Below are 7056 nucleotides of genomic sequence, written 5' to 3' on the forward strand. Positions count from 1 at the left end.
CAAAATTTATAATTGTAAAAATTAGTACCTAATTTACCTGTTAGACTATACATAAAAATCGAATCCTCACTAACAAACGATTAATAGTCAGCAAAACTGTTATCATTAAAATCCTTTGTTAACTACCTAAAACAATGATCGAAAACGTTGTCAACCAAAAGAGCCAATTATAGATAACACAATTGAAATTTATTCAAAGAGGATTTTATTTAACATAGGTATATTTTTATAGTCTTATGTTTCAATAACGTTTACTCGTCTCATACAAGGCAAGATAATGGAGTAATATTCGGGGCCTAATATTTTGCGGAAGAGCCGTAGCCGAGGAGTCAAAGGGCCGCGGATTGCGTATTACCCGGTAAATATTTCTTATTGAATGGACCAAAGTCGTCAGTCAATCTCACGTATTTTTTTACCTCACTTTATAATTATAACTTCCTACTTGGACAAAGAAGCGACCCAGCTTGAGAAGTAGACAATATAGTAGTACCAATACTACCAATACAGTTGATGATCAAACATATTCTCAACGTCATCCCTGAACCTCAATACTTATCATTTTTTTTCTTAGATGGACGGACTATCTTCCCGGCTTACCTGGAGTTAAATGCTTACCGGAACCCATGGACAGCAACAACGCTAATGCCACTACCCACCTTGACACTTGAGCTCTAAGTATTGCAGTATAGTACAACGTCTGCCCCCGCCATCAAACGGAAAAGCATATTACTGTTTTACGCGGAAGTAGGCAGAGTGGTAGCTCCTACCCATGCAAACTCACAAGACGCCCATTAAATACGCAAATTATATTTTTAGCGATAAGAAATGTCGCTAACAATCCATTCTGAACTGGTTGGTGGTAGGACCTCTTGTGAGTCTGCACGGGTAGGTACCGCCACCCTGCCTATTTCTGCCGTGAAGCAGTAATGCGTTTCGGTTTGAAGGGTGGGGTAGCCGTTGTAACTATACTTCAGATCTTAGAACTTATATCTCAAGGTGGGTGGCGCATTTACCTTGTAGATGTCTATTTGCTCCAGTAACTATTGAACACCAGGTGGGCTGTGAGCTGGTCCACCCATCTAAGCAATAAATTATTCATAGCCCATCGTATCGCACTTTGTGTTAAATCGATAAGTATAATTTTCTGAAAATATAGTTTATACGTAGAGCCCACGTCGTTTGCGCTGTAGAAGTTTTTTTTCTGTATAGATTGGGAGACTGTAGTTCACAGCTCATTTAGTATTAAATGTTTATCAAAGATCATGTATGACAATCCACGTCTACTGGTATTTTTACATATCTTATAGTTTATATATAATAATATATGTATATGAATACTCGAGCCGGCCCCATGACCGAAATTCAACCATAATCAATCACCTTAGGCCTATCTATCATCTTTTTTTTTAATTGAGATTATAAAAAACTATTTCCAATATTTCATTATTAATGTCCCTAAAACTCATAATGACATATTTACATATTTTTGACTTACATATTTTGACTCATAAACAATACATAGCAAAAAAAGTGAAAATTGGTTGAGACACAGAGAAGAAAACGATACTTAACGTTTGTGTCTATTAATATAGCCCGGCCGCGCATAACTAGAATAACCCGTTAGGATAACCAGGCAGGGAAAAAATATGTATATATATACTCATAGCCTAACTACCCGGTATCCGGCGAATACCTATGTTGCCTTCAGGAATTACAGGAAGAGATAGTGCTATTCTAGGTCATCGTGTAACCGAGTTCATAGGCGATATACATAAATGTATGTATGTGTAAAATCCTGATACCAAATATCAATAATTCTTAATCAGGCATTCCATTGTTATACGAGAATAACGTACGTTTTCAAGTAATCTAATCTGAAAAAATAACACACAATAACAATACACGGATTGCCTATTGTTACTAATGATTAGGGAGCTTGAGTACTCTAACGCGCGGTCCAAATTCGATTACCGATTAAAGCCTGTGTCTCGATTAAAAATAATTGCCATTCCAAGTTTTTAATTGAGACTTTTCTTGTATCAAATTTATTTGTGTATACAAAAAAAATTAACGGTTACTTTATATTAATTAAATACAAAATACTTTCTTTGAACTTCTCCTTATAATATCCAATATGCTTTTGGTATTTTTGTGTTCCAAGTAAAGAACCATTTATTTGAACTGGAGGTCCCGCAGTAGTCGAAATTCGACTATAATTAATTGGAATTGTAAGCTTGTACACTATTCTGATTGTATTTTATACTTCTATAATCACAAATTTCGCCAAGGCTACTCTATAAAAAAATATTAATAAAGACAAACAACAGTTAATTTTATATTATTCTCAATTTGACCACAGACGTCAAGAACAAAAGTTTGAGAATAAATAGTATGCATGCGTGTGTGCGTCAAATACATGGTATGTAGTGTGTGTAATGTTTTCTTTATTGATTTAAAGTAGCTTTTGTGCATTATTTAAAAAAAAATATTAGCATGGTGCACTTCTTCTCTATATTCTCTATAAGTGTGGAATTTTATACTCCTCCGTCCACGCAATTTTCGTAAAAAGGGATACAAAGTTTTTGCTTCACGTATTAATATATAGTTAAGGGCAGCAGAAGGTGAACTTTTTCACTGTAACACAATTACTTCTATCAAATATACAGTTCATTTTTCGGTTTCCTACAGTCTATCTAGTTATATGTCAGCGATTTTATTCAAGAATTATACATAGGGATTATAGTTATAATTAGGAAGTTAGAATCTCACTTTATTTTGTACGGTATGTCGTTTTGTACTATTCGGCTTTGAAACGGAATCCTCTTCACAGTATTTATTTAGCACTATGACATGTATTTTGAAACGCGGTTTGAAAGGGGTCTTAAGCCGTTGGCCGTGGCTCAGCTATGCCCCTGGTATGGTTGCTGTCCATCACCGTCGGTAACCACTAATCAAAGTGGGGGTTATGCTCATCTGCCTTCTAAGGTTTACTATATTAATGAAATATTGTGTTATATCAACCTCATAAGAGTACTACTAGCATACAAGTGAAGGATGGAAAAAAATATATTCGGAAGTCCGATAGTAAAATTAAAAGAATATATCGTAATTTCTGAAAAAAATATTTAACTAAAAATATATGAAACTATTCTCAAAACAATTAATGAAGAAAAATAATTTATAATCTTTCACTAAAGTAGTCGTTTTTGAGAATGCTTGAGATATTTTCGGTTACAAGTCGCAAGTACATACAAGCGAGTACGAGCATAATATTGGAGTAATATATTACTATATTGTATATTTATAACTGACTAGCTGACCCAGCAGACTTCGTAGTGCCTCAATCGATAAATAAAAAACCTAAACTTTTGTATAAAATAGACTTAAAACAAACAAAAGCAATCCGTCCGACGGGGGACACATCAGAGGAAAAACAAAAATGTTATTTTTATTTAATTCCGAGCATTTTCATATTTATCTACCTTTTAAACCTTTTCTGGACTTCCAGCCGTTCTCGAGTTTTAGCGAGACTAACGAACAGCAATTCATTTTTATATATATAGATTTGTATTTTACCTTTTTGAAGGACAGCTCAACTACAGGATCATTCGCTGTGTGTAATCGGACACACGCTTGCCAGGTTTTATGACATCGTCTTCTCGCAACGAGACAAGGCAATGAAATCATATAGCAACCGTTTTGATATAACAACCCTTTTTCATCGGATATTACGAGTAGCGGCTTTTTAAATAAAGGGTGACTCACTTGAGCATAAAATTGACGCCCCCACGAATTTGGACGTTCTACATCATCATCATCATTATCCTGCCCTTCTCCCAGTCACCTGGGGTCGGCGCAACATGTTTTCTCCTTCCATACTCTTCTATCATATACCATTTCTTCGCTCACTCCCCTCCTACCCATATCGTCTTTCACGCAATCCATCCATTTCTTCTTAGGTCTACCTCTTCCTCTAAATCCTTCCACATTCATAGTTAACACTGTCTTAACAACCTCATTTTCATTTCGTCTCATCACATGTCCATACCATCCCAAACGTGCACTCCTCAGCTTCTCTGTCACAGGTGCCACTTTCAACATGAGAAGGAATTTGGACGTTCTACCTTTGTTTCATATCGCTCTGAACATCATACTGTTTCATAGCAATAACTCTTTCAAAACATTGTTTCATGGCCTTGTTAGCAAACGGTAGATCAAATTAATAATAATAAACGTCTCACATTCAACGGCCTTAACCTACGATTCTCCCCTTTGTTTTAGATACCAAATGCACACGTAGGAGATAATAAAGAATTCACCCAGGCCCCGAATAACAAATATCTATAATATAAGTAGATAGAACTCACTCCGACAGTGAAAGAGTCGTTACCGTGGTACGGTCCTGGTAATCACTCAACCTTTTTTTTTCTTACCTATGCCAGTAACCTGGAGGGGTTATCAGGGCAAGCTCACGGGGCTCCACCTGGTGACTTTGCTAACACGACCCCTAGCAAGAACAATGCTTCTCTGAATCTTCCACCGGATCGAAATCGCATCGAGGTGAGATAATGTGACTTTTAAGAGTACTAATAGCGTATTAAGCGTTCGAATAATTTGATTGATTGTGTCATCTCTGAAAGAATACGTAACGGATAAACAGCGTATACGCCACACACTAGAATATAGGGGGCCCTAAACACGTCGTCTACGTACTACATACGTCATTACTGATCCTTCCGATCCATTAACGGCGCTTTTAGGGCTCGACGAGTAAATTAGTCCATAGACAGAGCCCAGTGAGTTTCTCGCGGGATCTTCTCAGTGGGTCGCTGCTGGGTGCTCTTTTTTATTTTTTATTGCTTAGATGTGTGGACGAGCTCACAGCCCACATGGTGTTAAGTGGTTACTGGAGCCCATAGACATCTACAGCGTAAATGCGCCACACACTTTGAGATATAAGTTCTAAGGTCTCAGTATAGTTACAACGGCTGCCCCACCCTTCAAACCGAAACGCATTACTGCTTCACGGCAGAAATAGGCGGGGCGGTGGTACCTACCCGTGCGGACTCACAAGAGGTCCTGCCACCAGTAAAAATGTCTTGCTAGGGTCAGTGCTAGCAACACTCCCCGTTTGAGCCCCGTGAGCTCACCTACACGTCAAGGAGAAGCTGATATAGCCTCTCAAGGCTATCAGCATAGGTAGCAATAAAAAAAAGATACAAGATCACCTTCCACAATTTTACTAAATTAAAACCCTATTAAAAATGTAACTAGGCAACAAAAGTATGTTTGTATTGTATGCAGTTCTGTCAAGCCACATATACGCCAGGAAGCTTAATGAACTTGCTATGTATTCTAAATTCCGACAACATATCATATCTGAACATACTGAATCTGATCGATTAAAATCAATTTCACTAAATGTGTATAAAGTTTTTTATGACATTTCAGCCTTCCCAATACCGGAAGCAGACACTGCAGACCATATGGCGGCAAGGAAAGGGTTGTTAAAAAATCGTGATCCTAAGGGGAACGGGGCGAGAATAACAACAGCTGCGATAGGGTGGGAATACAACGAGATCTAAACTTGATAATATAATAACACAAATGTCGGCCTGAGAGATCGACTACAACTCAAATTCTAAGTTTGTATTGCGTACAGATAAGTGCTATCACCAACAATATTAAATAAACTATAACTAATATAAAAAGTTTAATTTTAGTAAAATGCTATTTAGAAGGAGGACACGACACAATACCGATCTAGTCTGAATACAGACATATTGGTGTCGAAGGATATTTGATGCTTTTAAGTTACGAAAATACCGTTTGAAGATACCGTCGGAAAGAACCTGAACCATGGAAAGGGTTTTCAATAAAGATAAAGCACTTAGGAACTACTCCAAAAATTTGTCTTTGCCTACCTTATGCTGGTAACCTCGAGTGATTATGCTAGCTTCACCGAACATGTTAGCCTCGGAGACTTTGCTAATATCTGCCCCAGCAAGGGGCAGTGATTCGCTGAATCTACCACTATATTGGAATTGTGGCTTCCGGACGCGATCCGGCGATACACTCAGTGGGCTGTGTCTGTGGGTTAATTTTCACGACGAACCCTTCGACGCGTTCGACGGGTTCGACGAGAACGGTGACCGGTAATTGAAATGCCTAAAAGCACCGAGAATAGATCGGGACGATACGAAATAACTTTTTTAAGGCAACAGCGACTGTTTTTTGTTTGTTTGTCTGGATCTAGTATGTAATTTGCAGCGGCCACGATTTTTACTGGTGGTAGGACCTCTTGTAAGTCCGCACGGGTAGGTACCACCACCCCGCCTATTTTCTGCCGTGAAGTAGTAATGCGTTTCGGTTTGAAGGGTGGGGCAGCCGTTGTAACTATACTGAGACCTTATAACTTATATCTCAAGGTGGGTGGCGCATTTACGCTGTAGTTGTCTATGGGCTCCAGTAACCACTTAACACCAGGGGGGCTGTGAGCTCGTCCACGCATATAAACAATAAAAAAGAGGGTTCTCTAAAACAAAATTCACTCTATAATGAAGTAAAGCCCCACGAACAAATACACCAAGTTAAATTGTTACAGATCAACTTATAAGGCTTTCTGCAAATCCACTAAGACAATTCCTTAGTTTTAGTTTAATTCATTGGAGAGTACAAATAAAATGTGCCTTGCTGACGAAGCGACTGCATGGAAGAAGTAAAAACTGTGCATCACACGTAGCAAAGACAAGAAAGAGGAAAATATGAACATGAGAAAACGATTAATCGAACCATACCATTTCGCATATCACATACGTAGCAGCGGCAATGGCTTGGATGTGCCCCTGGGATCGCTGACGTCCATGAGCAACGGTAACCACTCACCACACGTTGCCTCATCGTCTGCCTATATTGACCATAAAAAAAAACATGTCCTTCATCGTGTTTCTATATTAAAAGTATGAAGCACAAGGTTTCTCCTCTTCCTTCTAGTCAAGCATTCTGATAATATTGAGGATTGATTGATTTTTTACTGGTGATAGGACGTCTTGAGAG

This window comes from Bombyx mandarina, chromosome 05, assembly GCF_030267445.1.
Source record: "Bombyx mandarina strain Sakado chromosome 05, ASM3026744v2".
Lineage (NCBI taxonomy): Eukaryota > Metazoa > Arthropoda > Insecta > Lepidoptera > Bombycidae > Bombyx > Bombyx mandarina.